The following is a 16,888-nucleotide window of genomic DNA, read 5'->3' on the forward strand; positions in this document are numbered from 1 at the left end:
GCCTGCGGACCAGAGAGTCCCAGGTTCAGTTCCCGCTAGGGGCATGTACCACAAAAAAAAAAAAAAAAAAAGGCAGTCAGAAAATATAAAATCACATTACACAACAGAGAAAAAGCACATTTCTCTTTGGAACAATACAAGCAAGAAGACAGTGAAGAAACATCTTTAGAGTATTAAAAGAAATCAACCTAGCCCTGGCCGGTTTGGCTCAGCGGTTGGAGCGTTGGCCTACGGACCAGAGAGTCCTGGGTTCGGTTCCTGCTAGGGGCATGTACTAAAAAAAAAAAAAAGAAAGAAAGAAAAAAATCAACCTAGAATTCTATACCGAATGAAAATGTCTTTCTAAAATGAAGAGAAATAAAGACTTTTTCAGATTTATAAAAGCTGCAAGAAGTCATCACACAATGCGCAAAGGATAGTGTCTTCAATAAATGGTGTTGAGAAAACTGAATGTCCACATGCAAAAGAATAAAATTATACCTTTTTCTTATATCATACACAAAAATTTACTCACTTGGCCAGTGTGGCTCAGTGGATTGAGCATTGTCCCATGGTCAGGGCACATGCCCAGGTTGTTGGCTTGATCCCCAACAGGGGGTGGGCAGGAGGCAGCTGATGGATGTCTCTCTTTCACATCGATGTTTCTATCTCTCTCTCTCCCTTCCTCTCTAAAAAAATCAATAAAACATATTTTAAAAATTAACTCAAAATCGATTAAAGACTTAAATGTAAGACCTGAAACCATAAAACTCCAAGAAGAAAACAGAGAAAAGCTCTTTGGCATTGGTCTTGGTAATGACTTTTTGGATATGACATCAAAAGCACAGGCAAAAAAGAACAAAAATAAACAAATGAGACTACACCAACCTAAAAAGCTTCTGTACAGCAAAGAATACAATCAACAAGATGTTGTTACCTATGGAACAGGAGAAAATAATTGCAAACCACATGTCTGAAAAGGGGTTAATAGCCAATACATATAAGGAACTCACACAACTCAATAGCAAAACAACCAATAATCTAACTTAAAATAGACAAAAACCTGAATAGAAGTTTTTTCTCCAAAGAAGACATAAAAATGGCCAACAGATTCATGAAAAGGTGCCCGTCACAAATTATCAGGGAAATGCAAATCAAACCACAATGAACTATCACCTCACACCTGTTAGAATGGCTATTATAAAGAAGACAAGCCTTGACCAGCTTGGCTCAGTGGTTAGAGCGTCAGCCTGCGGTCCAGAGAGACCTGGGTTCAGTTCCCGCTAAGGGCACGTACCTCGGTTGCAGTTTGTCCCCGGCCCTGGTAGGGTTGTGCGGGTGGCAGCCACTCAATGTGTCCCTTTCATGTCGATGTTTCTCTCTCTCATTCTTCCTCTCTCTCCCTCCCACTCTATCTAAACAAAAAATGGAAAAAATGTCCTCAGGTGAGGATTAAAAAAAAGAAGAAGACAAAAGATAACAAGTGTTGGTGAGGATGTACAGAAAAGGGAATCCTTGTCCATTCTTGGTGGGAATGTAAATTGGTGCAGTCATTATGGAAAAGAGTATGGAGGTTTCTCAAAAAACAAAAAATTAAAAATAAACCTACCATATGACTGACCCAGCAATCCCACTTCTAGGTATATATCTAAAGGAAACAAAATCAGTATCTCAAAGAAATGTCTGCATTCCCAGATTCATTGAAGCAGTATTCACAACAGTCAAGAAAAAACAATCTAAATGCCCATAATAGATAAATATATAAAGCAAATGTTACATATAAAAAGAGATGGTCAATTTATTATTTTTATCTTTTTTTTTAGAAAGCGAGGAAGGGAGAGGGGGAGAGAGATAGAAACATCAATGACAGAGAACATCGATGGGCTGCCTCCTCCATGACCCCTACTGGGGACTGGGCCCACAACCCATGCATGTGCCCTGACAGGGCGTCAAACCAGCGACCTCTTGGTGCATGGGTCTATGCTCAACCACTGAGCCACACCGGCCAGGCAAGAGATGGTCAAGTTAGATGAAAATAACTGCCAACCTAGAATTTTGTATCTAGCAAACACATCGTTCAAGAACAAATATGACACAAAAACATTTTAGACAACTAAGCAAATTTGCTACCAATAGACCAGTAGTAAAGAAAACTCTAAAAAGTATTCTTCAGGCAGAACAAAAATGATAACAGAAAAAGATCAGAGATGCAGAAAAGAAGAGCAACAAAAATAGTATGTGGGTAAAAATGATTACTGACTTATATACCAAAAATAATGTCTTAGAGGGTTTAAAACACAGAAAGAATCAGCAGTTCTCAACCTGTGGGTCACTACCCCTTTGGGGTCACCTAAGACATAACAGTAACAAAAATACAGTTATGAAGTAGTAACAAAAATAATTTTTATGGTTGGGGGTCACCACAACATGAGAAACTGTATTAAAGGGTCGTGGCATTAGGAAGGTTGAGAACCACTGGAGAGAATTAAAATATATGACAACAGTAGCATTTAAGTTGGAAGAACTAATGTGGTTAAGGTGTTCTATAGTTCTTACATTTTCTCAGAGAGATGTAAGTGTACCAATTAACATTTGACTTTGATAAAGAACCATGTTGTAGCCCTGGCCAGTTTGGCTCAGCGGTTAGAGTGTTGGCCTGTGGACCCAAGAGTCCTGGGTTCGGTTCCCGCTAAGGGTATGTACCTCGGTTGCAGTTTGTCCCCGGCCCTGGTTGGGGTTGTGTGGATGGTGGCCAATCGGTGTGTCTCTCTTGTTTCTCTTTCTCTCTCTTCCTCCCTCTCTCTCTCTCGCTCTGTCTGAAGATGAATGCAGAAATGTCCTCGGGTGAAGATAAAAACAAAACAAAACAAAAAAAAAAAAACATGTTGTAATGTCCAGGTTGACCATTATTAAAATAGTAGAAGAAACTTCTTTTTTGAAATATTTTTTATTGATTTTTTAGAGAGAGATAGAAACACTGATGTGAGAGAGAAACATCAATCAACTGCCTCCTGCATGCCCCCTACTGGGGATCGAGCAGGCAACCCTGGCATGTGCCCTGACTGAGAATCAAACAGGGATCTCTTGGTCCATGGGATGACACTCAATCCACTGAGCCACACTGGCCGGGCGAAAAGAAACTTTGATCTGCAGACTAATAGAAGGAGGGAAATGGGATAGTAAAAAATAATAAATACAAAACAAAGCATGTAAGTAGATGAAATATGCATCTAAATTTACTCAATAATCTTGGCATCACCAAAAGTGGGAAAACCAGATCTTCTGTGCTTAATGATGTGATGCAATATGAAGCATACAGCACCACCTATGAAGTCTTCTTGACAAAAGAATTGAATATGAATCTAATCAAGGCTTGATATCTAACTACCTCTTTACAGAAATATGAGCAATAGAAGAACAAGTTAAATGACATCACAAGGAAGCAACCAGACAAATACAATCTGTGAGACATTCCACACTACAAATGACTTGGTTTCTCTGGAAAATCAATTTCAGTAAAAAAAAAAAAAAAGGGGGGGGGGGGTGGGGGGTAGGACCCTGGCCGATTTGGCTCAGAGGTTAGAGTGTCAGCCTGTGGACTGGAGGGTTTGGGGTTTGATTTCCTGTCAAAGGCTTGTACTGGGTTGCAGGTTCAATCCCACCTCAGTCAGGGTCATGCGGAAGGCAACCAATCGATGTGTCCCTCTCACATTAATGTTTCTCTCTCTCTCCCTCCCTCCCTTCTATTCTATCTAAAAATCAATGGAAAAGTATCTTCAGGTGAAGATTAACAACAACAACAACAACAAAAGGGTGGGTGAGTGTGAAGAACTCTTATAGAATAAAAGAGTCAATTAGGAAAATTTGGATATGGATTCACTAATATATGATGGGTAATTATTGTAAATGCTTCTACATCTGATGATGGTGTGGTAGTTATATTTTGCTTAAATGCCATCCATTTGAGAAGCACACTTGGGTATTTATCAGTGAAACTATATGATATCTAGAATTTACTTTTAAAGCACTCCAGCATAAAATGGGAGAGGAGAGATAGATGAAAGGGAATTGGTAAAATGTTGATGATTATGAATCTGAATAATGGATAAACAGGACTCTGTTATCCTATTCTGAGTGCCTTTGCTTATACTTGAAATTTTTTATAATAAATGTAAAAAATATATATAGCAGGTTAGATAAATATCGAATATATCACTGATTAAAACAATTACAGTTAAAAGACTAAGACTGTAGTACTGAATTTTAAAAATTTGCTTATATACTGCTTACAAAAGACTAATCTAAATCATGGTGATACCATAAAGTTAAAAGAAAAAAAATTTTTAAGGAAAATGTCATGCTATATTTGTAAACACATGGTAAGTCCTCAAAATATACAGTATATTGACATTGAACCAAGACACCCTTTGATGTTGTTGTTGTTAATCGTCACCCAAGGATATTTTCCCATTGATTTTTAGAGTGGAAGAGAGGGAAGGAGGAGAGAGAGAGAGAGAGAGAGAGAGAGAGAGAGAGAGAGAGAGAAACATTGATATGAGAGAGACACATTGATTGGCCACCTACCGCATGAACCCAACTAGGCTGGGGATTGAACGCAAAACCCAGGTATGTGCCCTTGACCAGAATCAAACCCACAATCCTTCAGTCTGCAGGTCAACGCTCTAACCACTGAGCCCAACCAGCCAGGGCCAAGACACCCTTGAAGAAGAACAAAATGGGTAGACTTGCCCTAAGGAATATAAGAATTATTTTTAAATTATAGTAAGTCATGGGACTGATCTCCAGAATACATAAAGAACACTTTCAACTCAATAATAAAAAGACAGATAACCCAATTAAAAATGGGCAAAGGATTTAATCCTCCAAAGAAGATATACAACTGGCCAGCAAGTACATAAAAAACGCTCAACATCCTTAGTCACTGGGGAAATGCAAATAAAAACCACAATGAGATACAACTGGGATGTCTATAATCAAAAAGTGTTGATGAGAATGTAGAGAAATAGCACTCCCATACATTAATAATGGGAATATAAAATTGCAGCTGCTTAGGAAGATAGTCTGGTAGTGGCTCAAAATGTTAAACATAGAGTTACTATATGACCTAGCAATTCTACTCTTAGGTATACACCTAAGAGAAATGAAAACACACATACATGCAAAGACTTGTACACAAATACTTACAGCAGCATTGTTCATAATAACCGAAAAGTGGAACAACTCAAATATCCATCAACTGATGAGTGGATAAAGAAAATGTGGTATATCCATATAACGGAATAGTATTCTGTCATAAAAAGGAATGAAGTACTGACACATGATAAAATATGGATGACTCCTGAAACATTTTGCTAAGTGAAAGCAGCCAGCAAAAAGAGCACATATTGCAAGATTACATTTATTTGAAATGACCAGATTAGCAAATCTACAGAGACTGAAAGTAGATTAATGTTTGTCGGAGGTTGAGAGGAGGGGGGGACCAGGGAATGACTGCTAATGGGTATGGGATTTCTTTTTGGGGTAATGAAGTAGTCTAAACTTAGATCATGGTGACGGTTGCACAACTTTTTAATTATACTAAAAGCATTGAATTGTACAACTTAAATGGGTGGATTTTATGGTGTGTGAATTATATCTCAATAAAGATGTTTTTTAAAAAAAACTATAGTTGCAGAAAAAGGCATGGCAAATGGAACAAAACAGAGAGCCTAGAAGCAGACCCACAAATGTAGGAATGTTTTACATATTACAGAGCTGGTTCTGCAAATCAGTGGGGAAAGTATTGGTTTTTAGATGAGGAATTGAACTTGTATAAATTTGAAATTGGAAAAAACAAAACAAAACACAAATTGGATGCCTAAGTCGTGTATCCTAAAACCAACTCTGTGGATTAAAGAAAAGTCAAATTATAGAGCTTTTAGCAGATAACATTGGAGAATATCTTCATTGCTTTAGGGAAGGGAAGGCTTTCTTCTTCTTTTTTTTTAGTACGTGCCCCTAGTGGGAACCAAACCCGGGACTCTCTGGTCCACAGGCCGATGTTCCAACCACTGAGCCAAACTGACCAGGGCGGGAAGGCTTTCTTAAGACACATAAAATACTAATCGTAATAAAAATATTTCACTTTTACTACTTTAAAATGAAGAATTTATGTTCATCAAAAAAAAAAAAATAGTAGATAGTATCAACAATAAAAAATAAATTAAAAAAAGCAAAACACTAGAAAGAGTAAAATGGCAAGCCACAGAGAAAATATTTACAGGGATTATTAAATTACATATAACTGAGAAAGGATTAATATCAAGAATATATTTTTTAAAATGTGTATGGATCAACAAAGAAAAGACAAACAATCTAACAGAAAATGGGCCCCCTAAAAAGCTATACAGGCATGTCACAAAAGAGGATACACACATAATCAACATAATCAAGAAACGTGAAAAGATGCTCAATAGCTTTCATAATTAGGGGTGTGTTAACTAAAGCTTCAATGTAATTTTTTTACATGCGCAAAACTAGCAATTCTTTTTTTTTTTTACATTTTTGTTTTTTTATTTTATCCCCCCCCCCACCCCGGACATTTTTGCATTTATCTTCAGATAGAGCGGGAAGGAGAGAGAGAAATATTGATGTGAGAGAGACACATCGACTGGCTGCCACCCTCATGACCCCATGGGGCCGGGGACAAACTGCAACCGAGGTACATGCCCTTAGCGGGAACCGAACCCGGGACTCTGGTCCACGGGCCGACACTCTAACCGCTGAGCCAAACCAGCCAGGGAAAAACTGGCAATTCTTAAAAGTGAAAATCTGATTTGGTGAGAATGCATAACCATGGAAAGTCTCATACATTACTGCACATCCTCACCAAAACTTAGTATTTTCAGAATTTACTAGGCAGGGATGTAAATTGGTCTATTTTGAAACAAAGCCTGCATGTTCAATTTGAATAAGGTGAGAAAAGATATTCGGGGGCAATGACAATGTCTGCTACAATAATGCTCTAACTCTTCCTAGCTTAACAAGATTTATAATAGACCCGGAAGGGAAGATATGGGGAACTTGTATCCAGCACTAACTATGTGCTCAGCATTAGTTAAGATTTTTTCACATGCTTCCTGATTTAAAGTTGAGGCAAATGGAGTACCCCACCCTGGCCAGGGTGGCTCACTTGGTTGGGCGTCCTCCCTTGCACTGAAAGGTCGCTGGTTCAATTCCCGGTCAGGGCACATGCCTGGGCTGTGGGTTCGATCCCCAGTAGGGGGCGTGCAGGAGGCAGCCGGTGGATGTTTCTCTCTCACATCACTATTTCTCTCTCTCCACCCCCTCTCTCTTCCTCTGACTCTAAAAAGCAATAAAAAATATTTTTAAAGAAAGGGGCGTACCCAGAATGCTGTTATTCTATGACAGGAAACTTCTGGCTTAAGTTCCTTCTACTAGAGAGAAATAATTCAGGAGCACTGTTTCTCCCTCAGGACAAGCTACACATTTACAAATATTACCACTCTCTCTTGCTGTTTTCTTCAAGAAACATCAATTCAAAACTTTTAAATTTTTCAGCACAATAATGATCACACACTGGGGTGTGGAATTAAAGGGATTCTTTCTTCTCTGTAACATTTTATGATGACAAGACAAATCCAGATCTTATATGTGAATGATAGGCATACCCAAAGAAGCAAAATGCCAGTCAGAGAAGTAATAATTACACATATAATATAAGAAAATTTGCCCGGCCAGTGTGGCTCAGTGGTTGAGCATTGACCCATGCACCAAGAGGTCACTGGTTTGATTCCTGGTCAGGGCACATGCCCAGGTTGTGGGCCCGATCCCCAGTGGGAGGCATGCAGGAGGCAGCCAGTCGATGTTCTCTCTCATCGATGTTTCTATCTCTCCCTCTCCCTTCCTCTCTAAAAAAAATCAATAAAGAAAAAAAAATTTTTTAATTTAAAAAGAAAACTTTCTTCAGCTGAAGAGAGATTTGACTCCTTAGGAAGAAAGGGCTCAACATATAACAAATACCAGATGTGATTGAAATAAAACACACACACACACACACACACACACACACACACGATAGATCCTAGTGAATGTTCTGAATTCCAAAGATGAAGAAAAAAAAATCATATAAACTTTAGGAAATAAAGGGAGAGGCAATATACACAAAAGAGAACAAGACTAACATCAGACTTCTCATAACAGTGAAGTCAGGAAAAAAGTGAAACATCTATAAGCTGTCAAAGAAAAGGGATTGTGACCAAAAATTTCTACCTCCCAACTAAAATATCATTTATCAAGGCAAAAGTAGGTATCTTGACCAGCCAGTGTGGCTCTGTGGATTGAGTTGTCCCATGGACTGAGAGGTCCCAGTTCAATTCCTGGTCAGGGCACATGCCTGGGTTTCCGGCTTGATTCCCAGAGGGGCTGTGCAGGAGGCAGCCAGTCGATGTTTCTCTCTCACATCGATTTTCCTATCTCTCTCTCTAAAAAATCAATAAAAGCCCTGGCCGGTTTGGCTCAGCGGTTAGAGCGTCGGCCTGCGGTCTGGAGAGACCCAGGTTTGGTTCCCGCTAAGGGCATGTACCTTGGCTGCAGTTTGTCCCCGGCCCTGGTTGGTTCGTGTGGGTGGTGGCCACTCGATGTGTCCCTTTCACGTCGATGTTTCTCTCTCTTCCTCTCTCTCCTTCCCGCTCTATCTGAGTAAAAAATGGAAAAATGTCCTCGGATGAGGATAAAAAAAAAAAAATCAATAAAAACATTTTTTTTAAAGTAGGTATTTTGAGGTAGACAGGCCTCAGAAAGAATATACACCCACATACCAGATGTGAAAGCACAAACATGAAATATATATACATCAATCAAACGACAATTTATTCAGCACAGAGATGTCAAATGGGGAAAGATGAAATGAATAAGAAACAGCAGTTGCAATAAATCCTGGAATGTACACTTATGGATAAATAGATGATAACATGACTGATATTTGTAATGTAAGAGATAAGAAAGAATCATAAAAATACAAAATATATCAGACAAAGAATTCAAGATCAAGGGTTAAAGAGAACCTAAACAGATAGTCTGTTAAAGGTACACTTATGGCCCTGGCCGGTTTGGCTCAGCGATTAGAGTGTCGGCCCGCAGACCAGAGAGTCCCGAGTTCGGTTCCCGATAAGGGCACGTACCTTGGTTGCAGTTTGTCCCCAGCCCAGGCTGGGGTCGTGAGGGTGGCAAACACTTAATGTGTCTCTCTCGCATCGATGTTTCTCTCTCCCTCTTCCTCCCTCTCTCCCTCCTGCTCTATCTGAAGATAAATGGAAAAATGTCCTCAGGTGAGGATAAAAAAAAAAAAAGAAAAAATATACTTATGAAGATGATATGTCAAATATCTATAGAAATCAAATTACATAAAACAAGACTTGAAATATAAGGAAACTGCATAAAATACCCTTATGGTGGAAGATGTTAATAGTTTTTTAAAAACTAAAAAATTAAGTAGCCAAAAATTTGCAAGGATATAGAGGATTGAAAATATAATCAGCCCTGGACAGGTGGCTCAGTTGGATGGAGAGTCATCCTGTGCACCAAAAGGTTGCAGATTTGATCCTAGGTCAGGTCATGTATGAGAACAATGTATCCGTGTTTCTCACTTGCATGTTTCTCTCTCTCTCTCTCTCTCTCTCTCTCTCCTTCTCTCTCTAAAATCAATAAAAACATATCCTTGGGTGAGGGTTTAAAAAATAAAAATAAAGAACAGAATTTTTTTAAAAGAAAATATAATTAACAAGTTTATATAAAACTAGAGATCAACACTAAAGAGATTAATAAAACGTTTACTACTTGAAAGATTAACACTATTATAAAGAGGAAATCAATACTGGTATGTTAGATGAGGTGATCACTTTGTAAGGTCTATTCACTAAATTGTACACCAGAAACAAATATAACATTGTATGTCAATTGTAATTGAAAAATTAAAAAATATTTTAACTTACATGTAGAACTATCTAGAAAGTTATGAAAAAGAACAATTAATATGCAATGGGACACAGCTGAAGTTATTTCTATACCAAAGTAAATGCACGGCTTTCAAGGAGTTCATTTTAAAAGAAATTAAAATAAATGATGTATGAAACATAAGACATTTTAACTAGATTAACAAAATAAACCAGAAGGAAATTGGAAAAGAAAATTAATAACAATGCATGAGGAAACTAATTAAATAGAAAACCAAAAAATATAAATAAACAAAATTGAGAGATGCTTCTTTGATAATATCTATGAAATGGCTAAACCTCTGAAAGCCTGTTTAAAGGAAGATAAGAGATAAAATAAAAACATTCAGGATAAGAAAGGAGATATAACCAGAAATACAAGAGATTAAAATGATTATAAGAGAATATGTTTGCATCTTTATGGCAACAAATTGAAAATCTAGACGAGTGGTTCTTAACCTTGGCTACACATTGTAATCACCCGAGGAGCTTGGAAAATTACTGACACCTGAGCCTCACTCCCAGCGATTCTAATTTAACTGGTCTGGGGTGTGGCCTGGGCACTTAGATGTTCAAAGCTGCCTCATGTGATCCTAACATTTCAGAACCACTGAATTCTTAGGGGGCTTGGGATGTGTGTTCCGTGGACCAGTAGCATCAGCATCTCCAGAGCGCTTGCAAGAAATGCAGAATCGTGGGCCCAACCCCCATCCTCTGAATCTGAATGAGCACTTTCACAACATCCCCCACGTGATCTGTGTACACATTAATAATACATAAGAAGTACTGATCTAGAGAAAATGGACAGCTTCCAATGGAAACATGGATACCAAAATTTATTTAGGAAGAAAAATTGATGGACCGATTTATAAGGAGGCATCAGACCCAAATGTTTTCACACCTGAGTTCTGCCTAAATCCTTAAAAATCAGACAATGCCTCTGGTTTTTAAACCATTCCCGACTATAGAAAAGTTCTCAGGCTTATTTTGTGGAGCTAGAATTACATTAATATTCAAACCTCACCATAATAGTACAAAACAAGAAAATACCAGAATTATGGACACAGATACAAAAATTCTAAATAAAATACTAGCTGTTGGTGAGGGTGTGGAGAAAAGGGGACTCAAGTACACTGCTGGTGGGAATGCAGACTGGTGCAGCCACTATGGAAAACAATATGGTGTTACCTCAAAAAATTAAAAATTGAACTGCCATTTGACCCAGTGATCCCACTTCTAGGAATATACCCTAAGAAGCCTGAAACACCAATCAGAAAGAATATATGTACCCCCATGCTTGTAGCAACACTATTTACAATAGCTAAGATCTGGAAACAGCCCAAATGTCTATCAGTTGACGAATGGATAAAAAAGTGGTGGTACATATACACAATGGAGTACTATGCAGCTGTAAGAAAGAAGGCTCTCTTATCCTTTGAGACATCATGGAGGGACCTGGAAAGTATCATCCTACATGAAACATGCCAAACAGAGAAAGACAAGTATCATATGATCTCATTTATTTGTGGAATATAATGAACATAACAGTCTGAGGAATGGGGCAGTACCAGAGATGTGGAAATGGGGTACAGACTGACAATCCCCAGAAGAGGGGGTGGCAGGGGAGAGATAAACCACAGAACTTATATGCATGTATGCATGAACAATGGACATGGACAACAAAGCTGGGGACAGGGTGGGGAGGGAGGGGGAGGGGGGAAAAGGAGAAACATCTGTAACAAAAAAAATTAAAAATAAATAAATAAATAAAATACTAGCCAATTTATTCTTCAGTATTTTGAAAGAACAATAAAAATGGCCTAAGTAGGGTACTTCTTTAAAAAATGTTTTTTGTCCATTGATATTAGAGAGAGAGGAAGGGACAGGGAGAGAGAGACAGAAACATCGATGAGAGAGAACATCGATTGGCCGCCTCCTGCATGCCCCTCACCAGGGACCTGACCCACAACCTGGGCATGTGCCCTGACTGGAAATTGAACCGGTGACCTCATGGTGCATGGGTCGATGCTCAACCACTGAGCCACACCGGCTGGGAAAGTAGGGTACTTTTATCCTAGAAATATCAATATTGTACTTTAGAAAATCCAGCACAATTCAATATTCATTACATAACAAATAAAGGAAAAATCAAGTAATTATATTAATAAGTGGCTAAAAGATCTTTGATTATATTAATTAGTCATTGCTAATAACATCCCTAAGTAAAACAATAATGGAATAAAACTATCTAACCTTGGAAAATGCTATTTTCCAAAACCAACATTATACTAAGTGGCTAATTACTGAAATATTGCCATTAAAAGCAGGCGTAACACAGAAATGCCTGCTATAATATATATTAGCCAGCATTATTTTAGAAGTTCTCACTAACATAAGACACAAGAAGGAAATAACTGACATCTTTTTGCTATATGACTGCACACATAGAAATTCAAAAGACTACTAAAGCACCGTTAGAATCGGGAAGATAACGTGGAAAAGTAGCTGGGGACATGAAAAATATGTAAAAATCGAATAGCTTTTCTTTATACTTTAGCAGTATCTAGGTGGCTAAAAATTACAATGTACTTACAAAAAGTATAAGACCTAGATATGAAAAATGTTATGAACATTTTATTAAAGAATGTAACACAAGAGCAAAATAAATGAAGGAACATGGATATGAAGACAGTATGATTAAAATGTCAGGTTCAATTTAATATTAAAAATTTATGCAATTTGAATAAAAAATCCCAATGGGTCTTCTAAGGGAAACTGGGTAAAATGATCTTAATGTTTCTATAGAAAAATAAATGTCAAGAAAACGATGAAAAAAGAACTTGCCTTCTAGATAATTAGAGTTCACCATAGAGCACTGTGAGTAAAACAATATATTGGCAGAAGAATAACAAATAGATCAGTAGAACAGAATAGACTTCAGAAATAAATCCAAGCTTATGTATGAACTTCACACATAACAAAGTGTCATTTCAGTTCAAGGGGGTACAAGATGACTTACTTAATAAATAGTACTGTAATAACTGGCTCTCTCTCCAAGAGAAAAAAGAAACTAGACCTCTTACCAAACAACATGTACCAAAATAATTGTAATTGTATAAAAATACACACAAATTAAAACAATACAAACAGTAGAAGAAAATCTAGGCATATATTTGTACAGCCTTGGGGTAGAAAAGACCTTTTTAAGTAGGACAAGAAACCCCAGGAATCATAAAGCAAAAAAAAATACACATATTTGGTTATACAAATATTAAAGATTTTTGTTTTATTTATTTTTATTTTCATTTTTTTAATCCTCACCCGAGGACATTTTTGCATTTATCTTCAGATAGAGTGGGAGGGAGAGAGGAAGGAAGAGAGAAAGAGAAACATCAGTATGAGAGAGACACATGGACTGGTTGCCACCCACACGACCCCAACTGGGGCCAGGGACAAACTGCAACCGAGGTACGTGCCCTTAATGGAAACCGACCCTGGGACTCTCTAGTCCGTGGGCCAATGCTCCAACCGCTGAGCAAAACCGGCTAGGGCTATTTTTTTTTTCTTTATTAATTTTTAGAGAAAGAGGAAGGGAGAGGAAGAGAGAGATGAAAACATTGATGAGAAAGAACATCGATTGGCCGCTTCCTGCATGCCCCCCACTGGGGACCTGGCCCACAACCTGGGCATGTGCCCTGACCGGAAATTGAACCAGTGACCTCTTGGTGCATGGGTCGACGCTCAACCACCGAGCCACACTGGCTGGGCTAAATATTAAAGATTTTTGTATATCAAAAGGCAGCACAAACAATAACAAGATAAATCATAGACTAGAAAAATGTGCAGCAAATATATTAGAAAGCTAATGTACAAAATGTACAAAAGACTCTAAAGAGAAAATGGAGCACAGGATTTGAACGGGTGATTCATCAACGAGAAAACTCAAAGGGCTATTAGACAATATGGAAGTACCGTATTACTTACCTCCAGTGGGAGCCAGGTTAAAGCAGATTGAAACAATGATGGCATGGGGAGAGAGAGGTTTCCTTACCTGTGACATTAGCTCTAACATCCAGTGTTTGTAAGATTGAGGGGAATGGCCCTCCCATGTATAGCTGTGGGAGTGTAAATTGCTACAACCTTGAAAACCTCAACATCCAGCCCTGGCCGGTTTGGCTCAGTGGTTAGAGCGTCAACCTGCAGTCCAGAGACCCAGGTTCGATTCCCGCTAGGGGCGCGTACCTCGGTTGCAGATTGTCTCTCGTGTGGGTGGCAACCACTCGAGGTGTCCCTTTCACCAGGTTGATGTTTCTCTCTCTCCCTCCCACTCTATCTGAACAAAATATCAAAAAATGTCCTCGGGTGAGGATTAAAAAACAAACAAACAAACAAAAAACCTCAACATCCAACAAGTACTCCCTTAGCACCTGCTACATACCATGTTGTTCCAGGTGGACAGCAATGAACAAAACATACAAAAATCCCTTCACGCCTGGAATTAACAGTCTAACAAAAAATAATCTGCTATTGTCTAGTAACATTTAAAAAATAGCACATCCTTGCCCAGCCAGTGTGACTCAGTGGTTGAGCACTGACCCATGCACCAAGAGGTCGCCGGTTCAATTCCCAGTCAGGGCACATGTCCAGGTTGTGGGCCCGATCCCCAGTGGGGAGCATGCAGGAGACAGCCAATCAATGTTCTCTCTCATCGATAGGTCTCTCTCTCTCTCTCTCTCTCTCTCTCTCTCTCTCCCCCCCTTCCTCTCTCTCTAAAGTCAATAAAGAAAAAAAAAAGTTTTTAAATAGCACATCCTTTCCGCTGGCAATCACATCTTGGGGGAATCTATCCTCCAGAAATCGAAGCCCAAATAGGTGAGGATTATATATATATTCACAATGATATTTATTCTAGCATTCCTGCAGTGGCAGAAAACTGGAAACAACCTAAATGCCCATCAAAAGGGGAATGGTTGACTAAATTATGGTGGGTCCCATCTCTGGAAAGTTATTCAGCTATTAAAGAGAATGAGATGGTGCTCGGTCTACGTCCCAGAGTGATGGATATATCAAGTGACTTGCAAAGATGCATAATCTTATTTTGGCCAAAAACAATTGAAATCCTTCCCCCTAAACCTGCTCTTGCTCTCTTTCATATCTATCTTTGTACAGGTTTGTATGAGTTTGGAGGGAAGATGCAGTCTGTTAACTATGATTACCTCAAGGAGATTGGCTTGAAGAAGTATGTGGGTGAGATCATTGTCTTTATACTTACACTGTATTGTACATTTGTTACAATATGTATTCTGCAACTGAAAACCTAATAAAGTTAAAACTCACTAAAGACATTTTTTTTTATTTATTTTTTTATCCTCACCTGAGGACATTTTTTGCATTTATCTTCAGACAGAGCAGAAGGGAGAGAGGGGAAAAGAGAGAGAGAGAAACATCAATGTGAAAGAGACACATCAACTGGTCACCACCCACACAACCCCAACTAGGGCTGGGGACAAACTGCAACTGGGGTACGTGCCCTCAGTGAGAACCGAACCCAGGTCTCTCTGGTCCTTGGGCCGATGCTCTAATCACTGAGCCAAACTGGCCAGGGTACTAAAGACATTTTTAAAAGGACAATAATATTCTAGGTGATGGGATGGGGGGAGGGGCTTGCATTTTACTTTCTTCTTTGTACCATTCCAGACTTTCCATATTCTCTCCAAAAAAATGTGCATTAAAAAATTCTAAGCCAATCAATACATATCAAAACACTTGATGTTTTTTAAATTCTCATCCACAGAACTTATATGCAGGTATGTGTAACCAATGGACATAGACTGGGGACGATGCTGGGGACCGGGCGGAGGGGTGGATTGGGAAAAGGGTGTCAATGGGGGAAAAAGAAGAAACATCTGTAACAAAAATAAATTAATAAAAGAATTTTTTTTTTAATCCTCACTCGAGGACATTTTTGCATTTATCTTCAGATAGAGTGGGAGAGAGAGAGAGAGAGAGGAAGAGAGAGAGAAAGAGAGAGAGAGACACATCGAGTGGTTGCCACCCACATGACCCCAACCGGGGCCAGAGACAAACTGCAACTGAGGTACGTGCCCTTAGCGGAAACCGAACCCAGGACTCTCTGGTCTGTGGGTTGACACTCTAACTAACCGCTGAGCCAAAATGGTCAGGGCAATAAAAAAATTTTTTTAAATAAATAAATAAATTCTCATCCAAGGATATTTTTCCATTGATTTTCAGATAGAATGAAAGAAAGGGAAAGAGAGAGAGAGAGAGAAACATCAATGTGAGGGAGACACATCAACTGGTTGCCTCCTGCATGACCCCAACCAGGACCGGGGACTGATCTGCAACTGAGGTACATGCCCTTGACCGGGATCGAACCCAAGACTCTTTGGTCTGCGGGCTGACGCACTAACCACCGAACCAAACTGACCAGGGCAACACTTGATGTTTGAAAAGAAAATTGCTGGACACAATAACAGCAATGCTGTGGTTACAAGATGAATAATAGATTTGTGTGTATGGACTAAGATTGGAAAAGACCAAAGATGATGAACGGTCCCTTTAATAAAGCAAGTGTCTTCGTGGGCGATCATTTCTTTTTCAGATTTTGTTATGAAAACATGCAATAAAAATAACCTGCAAGATTTCCACGTTTGTATAGTTAAATTTGCCTTTTAGAAGTTATTTTACTGAAGAAAAATTAAAGCATACTGCACTGGGAGAAACAGGAACTAAACCTTTGAAATCCTGTCATAACCACTACCCCAAGAGGGGACAATAAAAGTCAGTAGGGGAAAATGAACACGTCCATGCAAGGGTAAAGGTAAATAACGTTGCTAGTGGGCTAATGCCAGAGGACCACCCAGAATTAGCCTAAC

This window comes from Molossus molossus, unplaced genomic scaffold (assembly GCF_014108415.1).
Source record: "Molossus molossus isolate mMolMol1 unplaced genomic scaffold, mMolMol1.p scaffold_m16_p_2, whole genome shotgun sequence".
Taxonomy (NCBI): domain Eukaryota; kingdom Metazoa; phylum Chordata; class Mammalia; order Chiroptera; family Molossidae; genus Molossus; species Molossus molossus.